The sequence below is a fragment of the Trichomycterus rosablanca genome, chromosome 24, assembly GCF_030014385.1.
Source record: "Trichomycterus rosablanca isolate fTriRos1 chromosome 24, fTriRos1.hap1, whole genome shotgun sequence".
Classification (NCBI taxonomy): Eukaryota; Metazoa; Chordata; class Actinopteri; order Siluriformes; family Trichomycteridae; genus Trichomycterus; species Trichomycterus rosablanca.
This window is the reverse complement of record NC_086011.1, coordinates 7,405,618-7,426,478: the sequence shown is the minus strand read 5'-3', so window position 1 is coordinate 7,426,478 and position 20,861 is coordinate 7,405,618. Positions and strand designations below refer to the sequence as shown.

General features: G+C 40.6%; 1 long non-coding RNA gene across 2 annotated transcripts; it reads right to left on the bottom strand.

Moving 5' to 3' along the window:
• Positions 1-823: 823 nt before the first annotated feature.
• On the bottom strand, positions 824-19,552 carry LOC134301831 (uncharacterized). 2 transcript variants are annotated; one of them, XR_010007483.1, is made up of 4 exons: positions 19,374-19,552; positions 6,668-6,795; positions 4,540-4,599; positions 824-1,016 (listed from the first exon to the last, which is right to left on the bottom strand). It is a non-coding gene; the product is annotated as an uncharacterized LOC134301831 (long non-coding RNA). The 2 variants fall into 2 exon arrangements; XR_010007482.1 differs by lacking the exon at positions 824-1,016 and having other exon boundaries at positions 3,887-4,599.
• Between the last annotated feature and the right edge of the window lie 1,309 nt (positions 19,553-20,861).

Here is a 20,861-nt window from a genome sequence, read left to right as displayed (position 1 = left end):
CCAGAGCTCTAGTTTCCACACAGAATCACACGGGTCTGATTTATTTACGATTATGATTGGACTAATCCTTTTCACGCTTCACTTCAGCATGGCCCAGCTGAGCTGGAGAACCCTGTAATCTGAACCTTATGTGGAAGCGCACCGAGTTAAAAGTGGAATCGTTTTCTTTCAGCACTTTACAGCTTCTGCACTTCACACTCTTTAATGAGACTTAAACCTCTTACAGAGTGACTCACCCTTTCCCTCCATGGCTTCGTTCTCCTGTTCAGCTCGCTCCCACCCTCCCTGTGCTCGTGCAGACAAGGACACGGCTAGTATGTTTTACAGACAGGAGCCACGGGGGGCTGGAAGGTGTGTGTTTGTAGGGCCATAAACATGAAAGAGCTCTCATCTTCCTGTCAGACGTAGGAAGTGCTAATTGGGTGACAAGGCTCAGATGAGAGTTGTTACGTTCTGCACCCCCTACCTTATTAGGGGTGTGAAAATGTAGACTTGGCAGAATATTTTGGAACCTATTAAATGAATACCTAGTCGCATTATTGTGAGCAATCTTGACTGCAATTAAATAATTGGTTGAATCATTTAAAACTCATCTTTCACATCATGGTGAATACATTTTACCCCATTTTTTCTTGTTTTTAGGCCCATTCGCACTGCATAACACAAATACACCTCAGTCTCAGCTCACTGACAGATGACCTTACACCGTTCTTAAGAATGATTTGTTTAAAAAAAATGCAGTAATTTCTCCCTTAATAAATGACAATTTGTCTAGATGCAGAAATGAAAAACACAGGAAATAAGAGGATGTTTTAAAGGGTCTGAGAGGGTTTATTGAGTAAGGGGTGGGGGGAAGCGATGGCCTGTGGATGAACCCATGGAGGACTTGGCTCACCGGGGTCATCCCAAGTTCAGGTCTTTCCCTTGCTGAGTGGGCCAGTGTGGTGGAGTGGAGCGTGGCAAAGGGGTATTTGCGAGTGGAGGCCTTTGGCCCCTGCGCCGAGCCCCCTTGAGCCCTGTAACACAAACCTATTCACTTCAGTGTGTGTTTAGGGGAAAGGGGTACAAGTAAAGGAGGACCCAGTTTTAAATGTTTCTGACTAATTATTGCCGGAATTAAAGATTCTTAATCTATCAAACCCTTTTCACTGGATCTTAAATAGTGTATTGTGAAACTTGTGCCCACTTAGTACTAAAAATAATTTTTTGTTGGGTCATCATTGGGCATTGATGGTGTATAAGGAGGCCTGACTCATAACTGATGTTCTAATTCAATCCAAAAGTGTCCAGTAAGGTTAATGTAATGGCGCCAAATGTCTTTATTGACCTCACTTTGGGCACTGGACCCACAGGGAATGTGCCTTCCCCAAACTATTGCTAACTAGTTAAAAGCACACCCTTTATTATATGTGAGTTTTTGGAATGGGGTGTCCACTTAATTTTGGCCATATAGTATAAGTACAATGCTCAGCATCTCATATGTCAAATGAGAGCCACAAATAAACCACACGCTTAAACTGTCACATTATCTCCAGAAACAAATCAAGAACCCATTGGTCCATACAGAGGAGAAGACAGCTATTGGCAGAGATTGAGACAAATGGGAGACAGTCAGACGTTGGGAACACTAGGAGTCGGGGAAGGCACGTACTAATCTGGCAGTTTGCACAGACAGTTTCCAGCAGGGGTCCTTTGATTGGATAAGTGGTTCCTCCCATTATGTCATGAGCGGGACAGTAATGGTGGCTGGTGGCAGGGAGTCAATGAGACGAACGCTGGGCTGATTAGAGACGGGAGGTCTCCGTTATGACTGAAAGCTGGAGGATGCAGGTTTGATATGTTACGAAGCGGATGAGCTGTATTACGAGACCGTTAATACCAATGTTTTATTTTATTTTTTAATTTTACTTATAGATTAAGGCTTTCGGCATAAAAAATGATCAGAAATTACTTTTATTTGAGCTGAGCAGTTAACAATTAGGGTCCTTGTTGAAGGGTCCAACATTAGAACACTATGTTCTGACCACCAGGATAAAGACATGACTTTGCTTTATGTACTTTTAACTATAAGCACATACACATAAATGAGTTAGCAGGACATTAAACATGACTCAATTAACTGATTAATGGGTAGAAATCTATATTTCTTAATTGTGTTGCTTGCAATCCAAATAAGAACTTAATCACATTAGGATTGATCAAGAATGGCTTGCCCTGTTGTGGACTGGCGACCTGGTTGGGCTGTTTCCTGCCTTTAGCCCCAAGGAATCAGACCCTACATGACCCTGACTTGGGGTAGGTGAAGGAAAGGAAGGAAGAAAGGAAAGGGATGGATGGATGGATGAAAGGTAAGGGAAAGTAAGGGAAAGGAAAGGAGGTGGATGGATGGATGGATGGATGGATGGAAGGGAAGGTAAGGATAAGGAAACAAGGTGGATGGATGGATGGATGGATGGATTTATGGATGGAAGGGAAGGTAAGGATAAGGAAACAAGGTGGATGGATGGATGGATTTATGGATGGAAGGGAAGGTAAGGATAAGGAAACAAGGTGGATGGATGGACAGATGGATGGAAGGAAGGGAAAGGAGGTGGACGGATGGATGGATAGAAGGAAGGGAAGGGAAAGGAGGCGGATGGATGGATAAATGGATGGATGGATGGATGGATGAATGGATGGAAGGAAGGAAGCAAGGTAAGGGAAAGGAAAGGAGGAGGTGGATTACTGGATGGATGGATGGAAGGTAAGGGAAAGGATGGATGGATGGATGGATGGAGGAAAGGATGATGGATGGATGGACAGATAGATGGATGGATGGAGGAAAGGATGATGAATGGATGGATGGATGGATGGAGGAAAGGATGGATGGACAGATGGATGGATGGAGGAAAGGATGATGGATGGATAGATGGATGAACGGCTAATGAAAGAAGGAAGGGAAAGGTAAGAAGATGGATGGATGGATCGATCGATGGAGGAAAGGATGATGGATGGATGGATGGATGGATGGAGAAAGAAGGAAGGGTAGGGAAAGGTAAGGAAATGGATGGATGGATTGATTTATGGATGGAAAAGAAGGTAAGGGATGAATGGATGGATGGAAAGAGGAAAAGGAAGAGGAAAGGGAAGGGAATGAAAAGGGAAAGGGATATGGATAGATGGATGGAGGAAAGGATGGATGGATAAAAGGATGTTCAAATGAAGAAAGAAGGAAGGGAAGAGGAAAGAGAAAGGAAAGTCTTCCATCCTACCTGTACAAATCCAGAAACTTGAAGGGGATCATTTCAAGACACATTAAAGCTGTTCTGGTGGCTCATGGTGGCCCAAGACCTTTACTTGAAAGGCTCAGTAGTCAAAGAACTAAACTTGCAATAAAAAAAGGTTGCTGGTCTAAGCCTCACCAGTTCCAGGTTGCTGATGTTGGGCCATCGAACAAGACTCCTAACATTTAACAGCTTGGACTGTATCTTAACACTGGATTTAAAAGCAAGTGTCCGGTTAATGAACTATACATTAAGTTATCTTTTTCAACTAGTTACCTGTCTGTAGGTTTGTCTTGTATGTTAAATCTATTATCCATACATCTAGTAAGTGTGAATCTGGCGGCTTTACATCAGTCAAAAAAAGGTACACTCTATGCTCCTCGTACTCCTCCACCACATATGCCGTCAGACAGGAGTCTTATAAGTGACTCTCGAAATGGTTCGTTGTTTGTTTAAAAGCATTGCCAAGATTTTTTATGCTGATATGTACCACAGACTATCACCTGTCTCCTAACACACCACAAGTGGATTCTCACAGAGATGCATACCATGTACGGAGAGACATGCTATGCTCTATTTGTAACTACACTACACATGCCAGGGCCTCAACCAGCCAGCAGGAGTCACTCTGTATAAAATTTATTCGGAAAAACATTAGAACAGCCATACTCTGATTTCAGGTATCAAGGTATTGTTTACATGACCACAGAAATCCTTATATGGTCAGATCATTAGTGTGCATATAACACAGTGTTTAAAATTCAGACACATTGCTATGTAATTAATTAATGTTGATACCGTATGTGTACCTGTGATTAAGGTCCAAGCAATGCTAACAGTACATTCTGGTTTCAAAAAGCAGTTGACGTGCAGTTGGCAAACCGAACTAAATCAGGATACATGCAAATGTTGCACTCTAGATGACACAGACACTGTTGAACTTGCTGAGATGTTTCTCATCGTCCCAGCTTAAGTTTGTGTTAACGCAGTGGGTTTGGTATGCAAAGCGATTTGTTATGCATTCATGCGCCTTTACTTAACCGGCCTCGACAAAGATAGATTTCAACTTCGCTGAATGTGGTCCAACAAGCGAAGGAGAGAGAAGGTTGAGGGTTAGGCTAGGGTAATAGAAGGAGGGAGAGTAAAGAGATGTGTACTACAGAGGAAAGTGAGGAGCACTGCGCTGGAAAGAAATGGTGATGGGAAGGAGGTCGGTGAGAGTGTAGTGTGTGTGTACGTGTGAATATGTGTGTGTTTGTGTGTGTGTGAGCAGGACCTCCTGGTGAACTGTTCAGTCGCGAGCCAGGTCATCGGGAGGGAGGCTCTCAGAGCGTGCCTGAAACAAGAATCGACGAGTTCAGCCAGAGTTCATGCAGGATTCAGGATGTTCTCGATTTCGGACAGAAATGTTCGCACGTTACAGAAAAAACCTCTTGAGATGGGAACAGCTGACAAAATTATATGTATATATATGCTTTATATGTAATATCCTATAACTTTATCCTATAATTTATCATATAATTTTATATATATATATATATATATATATATATATATATATATATATATATATATATATATATATATATATATATAAATAATTTGAAAATGGTAGTTAAGAGTTTTATGAGAGAAAACACCTTTTTTAAAATGTATAAAAATAATTATAATAAATATTAATTAAATTATTAAGTTAATCCTATACTTTATATAGCCTATACTTTATATATATATATATATATATATATATATACAGTGTATCACAAAAGTGAGTACACCCCTCACATTTCTGCAGATATTTAAGTATATCTTTTCATGGGACAACACTGGCAAAATGACACTTTGACACAATGAAAAGTAGTCTGTGTGCAGCTTATATAACAGTGTAAATTTATTCTTCCCTCAAAATAACTCAATATACAGCCATTAATGTCTAAACCACCGGCAACAAAAGTGAGTACACCCCTTAGTGAAAGTTCCTGAAGTGTCAATATTTTGTGTGGCCACCATTATTTCCCAGAACTGCCTTAACTCTCCTGGGCATGGAGTTTACCAGAGCTTCACAGGTTGCCACTGGAATGCTTTTCCACTCCTCCATGACGACATCACGGAGCTGGCGGATATTCGAGACTTTGCGCTCCTCCACCTTCCGCTTGAGGATGCCCCAAAGATGTTCTATTGGGTTTAGGTCTGGAGACATGCTTGGCCAGTCCATCACCTTTACCCTCAGCCTCTTCAATAAAGCAGTGGTCGTCTTAGAGGTGTGTTTGGGGTCATTATCATGCTGGAACACTGCCCTGCGACCCAGTTTCCGGAGGGAGGGGATCATGCTCTGCTTCAGTATTTCACAGTACATATTGGAGTTCATGTGTCCCTCAATGAAATGTAACTCCCCAACACCTGCTGCACTCATGCAGCCCCAGACCATGGCATTCCCACCACCATGCTTGACTGTAGGCATGACACACTTATCTTTGTACTCCTCACCTGATTGCCGCCACACATGCTTGAGACCATCTGAACCAAACAAATTAATCTTGGTCTCATCAGACCATAGGACATGGTTCCAGTAATCCATGTCCTTTGTTGACATGACGACCGACGCGAGGTCTGTTCTGAGTGGACCCTGCTCTTTTAAAACGCTGGATGATCTTGGCCACTGTGCTGCAGCTCAGTTTCAGGGTGTTGGCAATCTTCTTGTAGCCTTGGCCATCTTCATGTAGCGCAACAATTCGTCTTTTAAGATCCTCAGAGAGTTCTTTGCCATGAGGTGCCATGTTGGAACTTTCAGTGACCAGTATGAGAGAGTGTGAGAGCTGTACTACTAAATTGAACACACCTGCTCCCTATGCACACCTGAAACCTAGTAACACTCACAAATCACATGACATTTTGGAGGGAAAATGACAAGCAGTGCTCAATTTGGACATTTAGGGGTGTAGTCTCTTAGGGGTGTACTCACTTTTGTTGCCAGTGGTTTAGACATTAATGGCTGTATATTGAGTTATTTTGAGGGAAGAATAAATTTACACTGTTATATAAGCTGCACACAGACTACTTTTCATTGTGTCAAAGTGTCATTTTGTCAGTGTTGTCCCATGAAAAGATATACTTAAATATCTGCAGAAATGTGAGGGGTGTACTCACTTTTGTGATACACTGTATATATATATTTATGTAATTAGTTATAAAATGTTAGTTGAGAGTTTTGAGAGAACACTTAGTTTAAAATTTATAAAAAGAATTATAATAAATATTTTTAATATTTTTATAATATATTTTTATAATTTTATCCTATAATTTTATATATATAAAATGAATATACATGCATGTAATATTTAAAATTTATACAAATAATTTTAATAAATATTAATAATAATTAAGTTCATTAAAATTTATATTACCAGGGTGGACCAGAGGTGATGATCAAACCCAAGTCTTCAGAATTAGAATCATCTAAATTGATTCTAGGCATGAGTGTGTACCTGTCTTGCACCCAATGGCCAAGGGTGGCTCCAGACCAACCACAAACCTGAGATAAAACGATAAGTAAAACAAATAATAAATGAATAAATCTCTTTGCATTTCTGCAAACTTGATTACATATATTGTTACTGACCTGTGAAAGACTTGGAGATTAAAAGATTAAAAACAGTTAAATCCATATCAAAAGCTTAATCTACTCATTATATAGAGACACAGCTGGACGGATTCAGCCCCAAGCTCTAATTTCTATTCCTAGCCTGAAATGAGAAAGGCCACTAAGCTAACTCCTTTCAGCTTGTGTGGGAAAGCTGTCTGCACCAATCCCATTGAAGACTGGCTGGCCTATTGTCAAACCAAGAGCTTGACCTAAAGTTGAACCCTATTGTCAGATTCAGAGCTGATCAGGCCTTGGCTGAGGGAAGAAGGGTCAGGGTAAGTCGAATCATTTGGAGGAAAACAATTCGGTAAAGGGTCTTATAGGAAGAATAATAAAAAAGGCATTGAAACTTACAGTATCATCTCGAGCCAAATGTGGTCAGATCTTCATCCAAGTCAAAATACAAAACACATTTTGGCTAAACCGCTAACAGAAAAAACAATTGCACTTTGAATCTATAGAGAACAGATGAGGCAGACAATTAATTGCAGTGCTACGTCATAATTCGAATCTCAGCTCTGCTACTGGTCGACTGGGCGCCCCCTAGCAGGCACAGTTGGACAATAGTCTGATGGCTGGTAAAAGACCAGACTTAAAAGCAAGATGAGGTCTTCTACACTGTGTAAGGACCCTGGTTAGTAGCCTGAGGTACCTGTACGGAGGTGGAGGAATGTGGAGATCAGTGTGTGACTCTCCATGTGCAAGACTGGCCTTACAAGCAAATCCACCGAAATATGGGCGAATAACAAGGAGTAGGAGGGAACATGTGTCAGGCAAATATACCTAATTGGATGCAATTGGGGTCCCCAGCAGTGGACGAATAATTGGGTACACTCAGTTGGGTGAACATGTATGAATAAAATAGATAAAATAGTACAAATTCACAAGAATTGTGAATTGTATCAATTTGTATACAGTTGGTTTTACAGTTTTTTTCAGCCTGGACTGTAAATGATGTATCAGTCATGAATCAATCAATTGGTAAAGACTTGGATGAAGTTCAGACCACATTTTAAATACTAATTATTGCCCAAATCTGCATAAATCCAAAGGATTCACAAACTTATTCCCACAAAAATATACATAATTTATGATGCATTAGAAAAATGACTTTAAAATGAGTCTTAAATGCTCTGCTGTGTTTTATAAATATAATCTAAAGCCTACAGAGAATCTCACCACTGAACTGCTGTCTCCTGTGGCCATAGCTGTAAAAAGTAGCGCCAGCTGTGGCCACTGGCGCCAGCCAGGCCCCTAAAAGAACAAGCCCACGCGTTCTAAACAATCCAGCCTTTGTGAAACTACTGGAAGCCATCAGCCAAAAATCAAATGACCGCAAGGCACAGATATAAGCCAGATGTGGTGATCCCAGGGCTTTTTTTCTCCAACATAACCCAGCCCGACTAAGCTCATCTCGGTCCAGCCCCACCGTGGCGAGCCAGGCAGAGGGTCATACATCGGGTACGGAACCTCTTGAGCAAACGAGACACACTTCATTTAGTTGAACTCATGTGAAATGACCTCAGCAGACAACGTGAAACGATGGAAACACCAGCTGCCGAGAAATCAAACCTCATAAGCACATGCACGTCGCTCACCACAGGATGCCCCGAGTTCAATTTCTGCTTCTCGTCTGCTAGTAGACCTTGACAAATCACCCTTTATATGCTGCACTAGTCCTTCCTGAAGTCATTTCCTGTCATTAAAAGGTGCTGTAAATTCAGGGATGTTGCACAGGGCTAATGCAGTTGGAATTCCCCACGTCAGTGCTTTCCAACCATCATCCTGGTGGAACTCTGTCCTGGACATTTTAGGGCTCTGACGCACCAGGTTAACTGTCGCCTGAAATGTTTACATGTCCAGAACAGCATTACTGTTATGTGCAGGCATCCTGGCAGCTTCCAAGATCATCATCTCTATCATTTTAAAAGTAATCAAACAGAGCTGAGAAAGATTCTAGGCTCAGGGTGTCATTTTAGCATATTTACACAGACAAATTCCTTTTAAATCTCAATTCAGTTGTATTTCGCTATACAGGAGATCTTACAAAGTACTTCTTGATGTTCAGTTAATGATCATTGATGGTTTCTTGATCAACCATCAAAGCTGCTCAGTTTTATTCAAAATGAATCAAGGTGAGTCAGACTTGTGGTTTGAAGGGTTTGGTAGTGTTTCTAGCTTTGAAGGCAAGCACTGTTGTTTTACATTTAATGGAGGTGGCTCGGTGGGTAGCACTGTCGCCTCACAACAAGAAGGTTCTGGGTTCGATGTCCTCTGGTTACCTCCCACAGTCCAGGCTACATATACTTTACACTGTTAACTGTATATCAGAATATGTTTTCTACCTTACAAATGCCAACACAACACCAAAATAAAGAAATGCTGGCCAGAAGTAGTGGCTCTGGTTTCATACTGGACTAGAATTCATAAGGTTGCCGGTTCAAGCCCTACCATCGCCAAGTTGCCACTCTTGGGTCCCTAAGCAAAGACCTTAATTGCTCAAACAGTCTATCTATCTCCTCGGCTGTTCCCGTTAGGGGTTGCGGGCGGATCGTGATCCGCATTGCTGATTTGGCACAGTTTTTACGCCGGATGCCCTTCCTGACACAACCCTTCCTATTTAACCGGGCTTGGGACCAGCACTACAATGCACTGGTTTATGCATCCTAGCGGCTAGGTCTCCAATTAGCCTGCAAACGTAAAAGTATGTGGACACCCGACCATAAGCTTGTTGGACATCCTATTTTAAAAGCTCCCGCTCTTTCCTTATGATTATAACAGCTTGGTGTGGTCTTCTTTGTGTTCTGTACTGAGTCCTGACCTCAACCCAGATGAACAGCCACCACTGGGATGAATAGGAACATTAGCTGTCAGCCAGGCCTTGAGAATTTAGCATTAGTGCCTGAGCTTCCCATATTAATGCCCTTTGTCTTGGAACAGAACGTTCAACAATCTCATGGTCAGGTGTTCACACACTTTTGGCAATATATTATATATAGTAATATATATAGTAACAGTCTCAATGACAAGGATAATAGCATGGAAGCCGTGCTACAGTACAGCTGATGCCCCCGCTGCAGCCCTCAGACATCTCATTTGTCACCCCTCTGACTAATTACCCCAGCGAGTGTGAATCCCTGCCTCTTTGTCTGACCTCTCACTCCCAGGTGTCGTAGCAGCAATTACTCTTCAGCTTCTGTACAGGACCAGCGCAGCTCTCCAGATACAGCTGTGTGGATGTGTGGGTGGTGTTAAAGCCACAAAGCATTAATTCCTTCACACATGAGCCTTTGCACACTCGAAAGCGAGAACTGGGCCATACAGGAAACAACAGTTGTACAAACTCAGTTCCAAAAATATTGGGACAGTAGGAAAAATGGTTGTAACTTGTTTTCAAATAGATTTTTGTAACAAAAAGTCTATCAGTAATATAGAGTATATAACATAATATAATAATAATACTAATGTGATGCCTGTAGACATTTTTAAAAAGTTGGGACAGGGCAAATTAAGCATGATTATGTAGTAATTGGGAATAAAAGGCACATTATGATAATGAAAAAATGCATGAGCAAATAGTTAAACAATTGAACAACATTTCTCTATGCACACAGATATGCAAAGCAGCATATACGAGGGAGTTTCCGCACTTCTTTATCTTTCGTTGGAAACGGTAAGGGCGGGAGGAGTAGTAATTGGTCGAGTCTGAAAAACTCAGTAAGAGCTTATAGTCAGGATTTAGCGCCATCTGATTTCCACCTTTTTGGAACGCTCAAAGAAGCTTTAAAGGGAAGAAGATTTCCATGTGGTGATTCCCAGCTGGAGCAGTCCGTGTCCTCTCCACGTGTCTGTGTGGGTTTCTTCCTGGAGCTCCAGTTTCCTCCCACAGTCCAAAGACATGCAAGTGAGGTGAATTGGAGATACTAAATTGTCCATGACAGACACTTCAACTGATGAATGAACCAAAGTGTGTAAAACATGACATTAAAATCCTTATAAATAAAACCAGTGTTCAGCATCATATTTCCTTTTAAAATGTTTCGCAAACATCCCTGTCCTAACTTTTTTGAAAGGTGTCGCAATCATCAACCATATAAGCATATATAAACAAATCTATATAATTAATTAGTTGGAAGGGCGGCACCGTGGGTAGCACTGTCACCTTACAGCAACAAGGTCCTGGGTTTAATTCCCAGGTCGAATGATCTGGGTCCTTTCTATGTGGAGTTTGCACGTTCTCCTCGTGTCTGTGTGGGTTTCCTAGGTGGGTCACAGTTATTCTTATGCTATTGTAAACACCAAAGGTCATGCAGATGCAGGACTCATGTGCTATGGGATTTAAGGTCAACACGAAAGTGCTCAGATTTAGTTGGTTTCATGTTTAACTGCTTTATCCTGGTCATGGATGCAGTAGTTCTGAGATGCAAAGCAGGACCACATGCTGTTCCATCCAAGTGCAATCCACTTTTACATATTTATACCTAGGCACAATGAAGTGCAGCCAATCCACCTTCTGTATGTTTACTGGAAGGTGGAGCAAGACTAAGGATACTAACCCAGATCCAGGTTGGTAGGGTCATGTTGCTATGCGGCACCCAGACTGATGATCTAGTGCTGAATAATCGGCGCCAGGCTTCTTCCCATTTAAGGCATACATGCGAAAGTTTGGGCGTGGTTCAGCATCCAAGGTTGGACTTGACGTCTGGGTTTGTTTTGGGTCACATCTCAATAACACGTCTATTTGAAACCCTCCCTGGCACCAGCTGGTTTGTTTTGAGCCTGGTTCAAGCTGATGTGAGCTTGCACTTCACTTCACTTCAGTGACTAATATTTAACAACATGGTGAGACTGAACAGCGCTGACTACATGCTTATGGCCCTCGACATCTTGAGCGAATAAAATCGTGTGTCATTACACGTGGGTCTACAGTGTGATCTTAAATTGATCATTCCTCACTGCTGACATCAAGTGTCTTCCAGTGCCAGGTAATGGCAAGCTCTGTTTTGGAGGATTCGTGGTAAACAGAGTTCAGCCAAGGGTCTCGGAGCTCTTCAGAGGCAAATTGGTGTGGTTTGGAGGGGTTTAAATCTGTGTTTTTTTTAGTACAGCTCAGGACTGGGTTGCCATGAGGTAGCCATATGATTACCAGCCAACAGTGGTCCGTGGAGGGACAGACAACAGTGCTGACAGGTTGTTGGGAGATGCAACACATCATCCACATCTTTAGGTGTCCACGTACTCTGGGCACAAGGTTGGAATACACTCAGGGTGCCAAACCGTCTACAAACATGTCTACAAACATCCTAGTCAGGATCAGGCTAGATACAGAGCTTAAGATGAATGAATACAGCAAAAAATAGCAGTTAGCTAGCTGTTGTGCTAACATCGATGTAGTAAAGGTCACATACTTTTAAATGCAATATACACAGATCAGCCATAACATCAGCCTTGTTTCTATACTCACTATCCATTTTATCAGCTCCACTTACCATATAGAAGCACTTTGTAGTTCAACAATTACTGACTGTAGTCCATCTGCTTCTCTGCATGCTTTGTTAGCCCCCTTTCATGCTGTTCTTCAATGGTCAGGACTCTCCCAGGACCACCACAGAGCAGGTATTATTTGGGTGGTGGGTCATTCTCAGCACTGCAGTGACACTGACATGGTGGTGGTGTGTTAGTGTGTGTTGTGCTGGTATGAGTGGATCAGATACAGCAGCGCTGCTGGAGTTTTTAAACACCTCACGGTCACAGCTGGATTGAATATAGACCACCAACCAAAAATATATCCAGCCAACAGCGCCCCGTGGGCAGCGTCCCGTGACCGCTGATGAAGGTCTAGAAGATGACCGACTCAAACAGCAGCAATAGATGAGCGATCGTCTCTGACTTGACATCTACAAGGTGGACCAACCAGGTAGGAGTGTCTAATAGAGTGGACAGTGAGTGGACACGGTATTTAAAAACTCCAGCAGCACTGCTGTGTCTGATCCACTCATACCAGCACAACACACTAACACACCACCACCATGTCAGTGTCACTGCAGTGCTAAATAATACCTGCTCTGTGGTGGTCCTGTGGGTGTCCTGACCATCGAAGAACAGGGTGAAAGCAAGCTAAAAAGGTATGTCGAGAAACAGATGGACTACAATCAGTAATTGTAGAATGGACAGTGGGTGTAGAAACAAGGAGGTGGTTTTATTGTTATGGCTAATTTGACATACTATTTAATGCAGTAGTATGCAGATAAAGTAGGTTTAGGGTTCGAAATTCCACCATTTACATTTGTAGTTAGCAGTTAGCTAGCTGGCCTGCCTATGTGTGACATCAAGACAAAATATTCTGACTTTTTAATTGGCGTAAATGAGTATTCATGTCCCCAAGCTATTTGTTTATAAGGACGAATTGAACCACACTGAGACCTCAGAGACTACGTTTACAGACAGCGACAAGCTTTTCTGCCATGAACTGATCGATGTTCTGTGCAGACCATTTCAAGCTCTCTGGCTCGACCATCACCTCTGTAAGATCGATGATGACCGACCTGACGGATTTATTGATAAACTGAGGCCGATCGTCAGGGGGAACCCTGTGATGTTTCTGATTTAGAGCCTCACGGGTCCTCACATCAAACGACCTCATAAATCTAACGGGAGCAAACACAGTGCAACAGGTCACACAAAGGTGACTCACTATGTTTCCTCTGGGGTCCTCTGTCGTTATTAATGAATGACTGTAGGCTACCAGACACATCTGGTCGTTTGCTCAGTCTTGAACAGTGGATTTAAAGTGCACAAGGCTCTTTAAGCTGTTTCCTCAGTGAGGCAATCCGAATATTTTTATGTCACAATAAAATTTTTATGTTGATTAGCGCCGGAGCTACAGTAAAAAGCAATGATGTACAGTTATATAACGGGGAAGCACACAGTTGGGATCATATGTTATGTGTCTAAAATGTCCAGTTTAGTGATAATACATTTACATCAGCTCTTAATGTGCCATCAGTAACATTTTTGTAATGTAATATGGATATTGCTATACAGTAAGGATATAATGTATATACTATTAGTAGCTTAGAGTTTAAGGTACTGGACTAGTAATTGGAAGGTCAAAGTTTCAAGCCCTCTACTACCAATTATACATGGGTTGTTGCATATCTCAGCTTGTTTGAAAGTGCAGGGTCAGCCATTGTACGGTACCCCTGAAGGCAGACAGGGTTAAAAGCCTTGCTCAAGGGCCCAACAGTGGCTGCATAGCAGAGCCTGGATTTAAACCAACCATCTTCCAACTAAAAGCCCAAAGCTTTAACCACTAGGCTACCACTGTCCAGAAGGCCCTTAACCCTTAATTGTTCATATTAAATCATGTCACAATTGTAAGTTGCCATAGATAAGTAATGCTAAGTATATATAAATGTCCATTAAATGCTGTAAATGTACAACTATTATTTTTATTATTATTATTATAATGAGTACATTTACGGACCCAACAGTGGCAACTTGGCAGTGGTGGGGTTTGAACCGGCAACCTTTTGATTACTAGTCCAGTACCTTAACCACTGAGCTATCACTGCTACAGGAGTAGTAGTGGTTAGTATATTATACTTGTTGTTATTATTATTATTATTATTATTATTATTATTATTATTATTATTATTATTATTATTATTATTATTATTATTATTAGGAGTAGTAGTAGTGGTAGTATATTATATTTATTATTATTATTATTATTATTAGTATTATTAGTATTATTAGGAGTAGTAGTAGTGGTAGTATATTATATTTATTATTATTATTATTATTAGGAGTAGTAGTAGTGGTAGTATATTATATTTGTTATTATTATTATTATTAGGAGTAGTAGTAGTGGTAGTGTATTATTTTGGTTTTTATTATTATTATTGTTATTATTACCAGCAGTAGTAGAAGTAGTACATTATATTTTTAATTATTATGATTAATAATATAATATACTACTACTAATAATAATACATATTATTATTATTATTATTATTATCATCATTATTAGTAATAGTACATTCTATTTTGTCATACTATGGTTATTATTATTATTATTAGTAGTAGTATATTATATATTTTTTATTATTATGTTATTATTAGTAGTAGTAGTAGTATATTATATATTTTTTATTATTATGTTATTATTAGTAGTAGTAGTAGTATATTATATATTTTTTATTATTATGGTTATTATTTTAAGTAGTAGTAGTATATTATATATTTTTTATTATAATGGTTATTATTATTAGTAGTAGTAATATATAATAATTTTATTAGTATGGTTATTATTTTTAGTAGTAGTAGTATATTATATATTTTTATTATTATGGTTATTATTATTATTATTATCAGTAATAGTAGTATTTTATATTTATTATTATTAAGGTTATTATTATTATTAGTTGTAGTAATATATTATATTTTTAATATTATGGTTATTATTATTAGTAATAGTAGTATATTATATTTTTATTAGTATGGTTATTATTTTTAGTAGTAGTATGTTTTATTATTATTATTATGTTTTATTATTATTATTACATTTGTTTTATTATTATGGTTATTATAATTAGTTGTAGTTTTTTTAAGATTTAAAAAGTTACTACAGTACACAATCTGATAAACACAGTTTAGTGTGTTCAGCTTCATCAGAGTTGAGATGAGGCGAGTCGACCTGACCTGGCTACACAGCTGTTATGTAATTGTTCGCCAAATGTGTCTGGAACTGGAACTGGCTCTGATCTGCGTGGCTCTGTTGTGGTTTGGGCTTTGATCTGCCGCCATGATAACGTTGTTCCAGAAACCAGTGCTAATGAAAAACAAGATACAGCAGGAGAGGAAGTTCACAGTGGCGATCTAAAAATGGCTCTCAGCAGAGAGGGCATAAAGATAAGCCACACTTCTTTCTGTATAGTCAGTTTGGGATGGAAGTTTTATTGTACACTAATAAAACCTCACACTGTGCCCTGCAAGATTTCACCTGATGTTTTGGTACTATTTTATCTCTTAACTCTTAATATTTTCCCATTTTTTACAATTCCATGATTATAACTCCTCTCTGCATACTAGAGTCATTACAGAAAACCATATCACATATGGGGAGACACGCTATGCCCTTTTGTAAGTCCTCCACCCTTCATGCAGGTGCCTTTATCTGCAGCAGTAATGAAAAACTCATCAACCTTCCTCAGGCACAGCCAATTGAGCACAAGATCTTAGCGATCATAAGCTAGTGCATTAAATCATGAGCCTTAAGAAACTCTCCAGAAGAGAACAGGCTATGCCCAATGCACATGCTTTTGGAATAGCGTTTCCAGCAGGCTCATGGTCAGGTATGGGCATACGATTTTTTATTTGTAAATTCGAGATTAATCCTGTATTTAAATAACCCTGTACTGAACTGCCTTCTGGGACTTCAGTTCTTCTTAAACATTTAAACAGCGCTTCATAACTCTGTGACCTGCAGCCGACTCCGCAAACTTCTTCCAGCTTTGGATCTGGAGCAATGAAAAACAGTCCCAGCAAGAGGCTCCTATTTCCATGAGTTGAGCACATTCCCTTTCAGCTATGTTCCACGTCCGCTGTGCAGGTCATATCCCGTTTACATTGTAGCACCATGGTGTAATCAGTGAGGAAGGTGTTTGCGGCTCTCTGATTCAAACTACCGTTCATGGGGTTTAGCAGGACGGGCATTTCCCAGCTGTTGTTCAGATTGCTGTGGTGTTCAGACTTGCTCAGCCAATGACGCTTGAGAGAAAATCACATTCTGTAGAGCAGTGGTTCTCAAACTTTTTAGACCAAGTACCACCCATTATCAAACCAAAACTTCCAAGTACCACCTATGTTTCTCATCACAGAACCACATATGGCACACATTAATTAGGTGTGTGTGTATATATTAGTGGTGGGAATTATGGCTTCTTGAAGGGAGCCGGATCTTTTGGCTCGGTTCCTTTTAAAGAGCCGTTCAAAGAAATGGCTCTTCGTTCTTCGGGAGGCGCTACTGGGTAAACTATAAGACACCCCCCGATATTAATATCAAATTTTGCTACCTTGCCTTAAATGTATTGCTAATTCAAACAACACTTAAACGAGAAAAAAAAGTTACTTCAAAAGGAAAAAAACTACAGAGAAGAGACGTACTGTGGTTGCATTGCATTAAGTTTCAGAACAATCCTCTCTTGTGCAGAGATGTGACTGTGTTTGTTTCTGCTTTAAAACATAAGCGCCATGAAATAATCAGATTTAACACAATTAAACAAGTTTATAGTTTATTTCTCAATTATTTGCCATTATACTACTAGCTCTCTCTCTCTCTCTCTCTCTCTCTCTCTGTGTGTGTGTGTGTGTGTGTGTGTGTGTCTCGCTCGCTCTCCGTGATACTGAAAGTGTTTCGGATTTGAATATCGACAATAAACAGCTCTTATTACAATTTACGATTAATTCCCTCTACTGATGTGAAGCTGAATGGGTGGATTACAGTCTAGAACTGCGCAGAATTAAAAGACTCGGTTCCTTTCGTTCATTTCAAAGATCCGTTCAATAGAATCGGATCGTTCGCGAACGACTCATCACTAGTATATCTGCAGTTACCACTGATCATTTCAGTGAGTGCGCCTGTTTAGCGGAGCAGCCTCGTGATGTCAGGAACGAGATCAGTGAGATTCAAACGCAGATCTGCTCTGATAAAAGCGAGAGAGCTACTGATAACTTTACTGATAACTTTTCTGAAATTTCGAGATGGAAACCACGAACGTGAAGTATAGACGTAATGAAGTACGGTGGCTGCGTAGCCCCGAATATTTTTAAAAACACATTCGTTTTAATTAAACTGATTTTATTAAAACAGAATTATAAGAACTTTGAAACAGATTTTATTAGTAATTTACAAATTTTTTTTAATTTAATTTTTATTTATAATTATTAAATTATTTATTTTTACGGTGCATGTAATTACTTTTCCGAGATTATCTGGCGTACCACCTCGTGCTGCTTCACGTACCACCAGTGGTACGCGTACCACAGTTTGAGAACCACTGCTGTAGAGAGTTGGATATGTGATAGAATTATAGATAGATACATTATATGCTCAGAAGTATGTGAACACCCCTCCTAATTATTGAGTTCAGGTGTTTCAATTTATATAGCACATTCCACATACCAACGGACACTTTACAATGTAAATATTAATAGAAAGAGCATATAACATTGTTATAAAAAAGGTTTTAAGTTGACCTTTGAAGGAAGAGATGGAGGAACAGTCATGAAGCAATTGTGGACGGGAGTTCCAGAGTTGACTGAGGAGCTAAAAGACCTGCCGCCAACCGACACACCCTGTCAAAAACAGGGAACCACTAGAAGGCCTGTGCCAGAGGATCTTAGGGCATGGTTCGGACGATAAGGGTGAAGGACTTCGCTAAGGTAGGTAGAGGAGAGGCCATGAAGGGCTTTGATACGTGTGGCTACTGGAACCCTGTGCAGCTGGTGGAGGATGGGAGTGATGTTGGAAGATTGTTAAGAAGGGAATCGATGAATTTTATGGTTTCAACTTTGTGCCAACACTTTGAGGAAGGCTCTGTCTTGCTCTACCATGACTGTCCCCCTTGGACATGGTTTAAAAAGTTTGTGTTTAAAGTCCTGACCTCAACGCTACCGAACACCCTAGAAATAAATCAAAACTTTAATTGAGGATTACAGGACAAAATCTTTTGTCCAGCATTACTGCCAGACTTGAGGGATGCTCTTACCTAATGGACACAAATTCCTACAGACACTGTTAAGAAAAGCCTTCCCAAAATAGTTGTTGTAGGTTGTGAAATCCACAAAGTGGAGGCCAACACTATACTTACGCCCATGGTTTTGCAATGGGACGTCCAACACTCTCATGGTTATGTGTAGGGATGCATCAATACCATTTTTTCCCAACCGAGTACAAGTACATGTATTTTTGTACTTGCCGATACCGATACCAATACCTATTGGATCAGATATCTGACATGCTAGAAAACTCGATCCGGTCACCGAGCACTCAATGAGCCGGTCGGATCAAGTTGTTGGATAGTTCACACTTAGCGATCGAGAGCCGAGTTTTGATCGCCGAGCGAACGCCGAGTTGCTCCCGAACCGGCAAAACTAGTACCGACCAGTCGCCGAACGAAAATCAGGGCAAACATCGTGTAGTGTGAACCAGGCATAACGCAGCAACGTGCACTAGGCACACGGTATCGGATGTTTAGTATCGGAGCCTCGTTTGCGAGTACGAGTACAAGTTAATGAGCGCGGTATCGGGGAAATACCCGATACCAGTATCGGTACTCATGCAACTCTAGTTATGTGTCCACATACTTCTGGCCATATAGTCCAAATGATGGTAAATGTACGATCCAAGGTGCATACTTTAGTTAGTGACTCATCCCGCATAAGACCGATGTGTGTGTACTCACCACGGCTGATTGTGAAATTCTAAAGTTCTAGTCTATAGATAGTCTTCTGCGCCAGTGAGATCTGGGTTCGGAGAGCTGTGCTATCGTCCAGCTTGGGTGATCAGCTTTGTCAGGGGGTTGCCGTCCTGTCCAAGCTGGTCATGCTTTGTGCCTGTTTTTTTCAGGTGCACCCATGATAAAGCAGTTGATAAAATAAAATTAAGAAAAACATATCAAGTGTGACAAATATGCAATAACAGCGGCAATCAAAAAGGAACTTGTATTTGGATTTCTGGTTAAATATTTCCAGGTTGTCATAAAATATGCATGTAACCATTCGACTTTGCCCTCTGGAAGTCGTCAGCAAAGTAAATGATGAATTTAGTAACATGCAAATATCTGGAGAAAATTCATGTAGTTCGTCTGTGATTCTGTGGAAATTTTCGGCTGGATAAAAAAAAAGGGGTAAGCTGTCACATCTGATTCAATGCCAGATCTTTCCAGCAGTGAGTGAAACACTAAGCGATGTTGACAGCGGGGTGAGTGTGCCCACGTGCTGCAGTGCTTATTGAGGTCTGAACTGTTTTGGGTTCATGTGCAGTGTTACGTTTCCCTTTGCTCACTGTCTGTGGAGACCCTTACTGTTCCCTCTCCGCAGGGCTGCATTTACTTCTGTCCCACTGCATACCACACACACACACACACACTCAGATTTCCAGGGCTGGAAAGAGCTAAAGTAGTTTCACATTTGTAAAAAATATGTCCACCCAATCTGGCAACCTAAGCTTGGATACTTTCACTCATCTCATGATGGCAGATCAGCTTAAATTGGACTAGGCTGCCGTGGTAACTTAGGATTGCAGATGGTAAAGGACCAATCAGCTTTTAGATAAGTAACCTTCATTTCCTGAAGGTCAATGATTTACAGTATGACCACAAGTTAAGAGATGGTGGAGAAACATCACCGAAATCAGCAGCATTCATCAAAATCAAAAGTTGGCCATCATCAGGAAACCACCCCTGGATGAGCTTGCTGTCCCTTTTCCAGAGCAGGCCCAAGGTTTGGACCCAAGCTGGTGGGGTGGCATGCCGCTCATGCCTTATCGTCCCCAGCTCGTTTCTTTCCTGTTTTGAAAAGAACTGGGTTGTCACTGGTGCTCTGAACAGCTTACATTATTGTGACAACCAGTTTTCAGTTCTGCGCTATTCCATTTTGATCCACTTTCTCTGTTGTGGGCTGCAGATGTTTTCGTGTGTTACTTTGACCACCTCTGTTATATACGTTATATCGCTTTATATTCTTTTCTCTACTTACTTTATCCTGGTCAGGGTCATAGAGGCTCTGAAACTACCAAGAAACACTAGGCGCAAAACAGGAGCACACCCTGGAGTGGCAATCTATCTCAGGGCAACACCCACCAACTTGTTCACACTTTGGGGCAATTTAGAGCAGGCGGTCCACCTTATGTTTTCACTATTCTTTCCTCAGCATTGACGCTTAAGTATTTA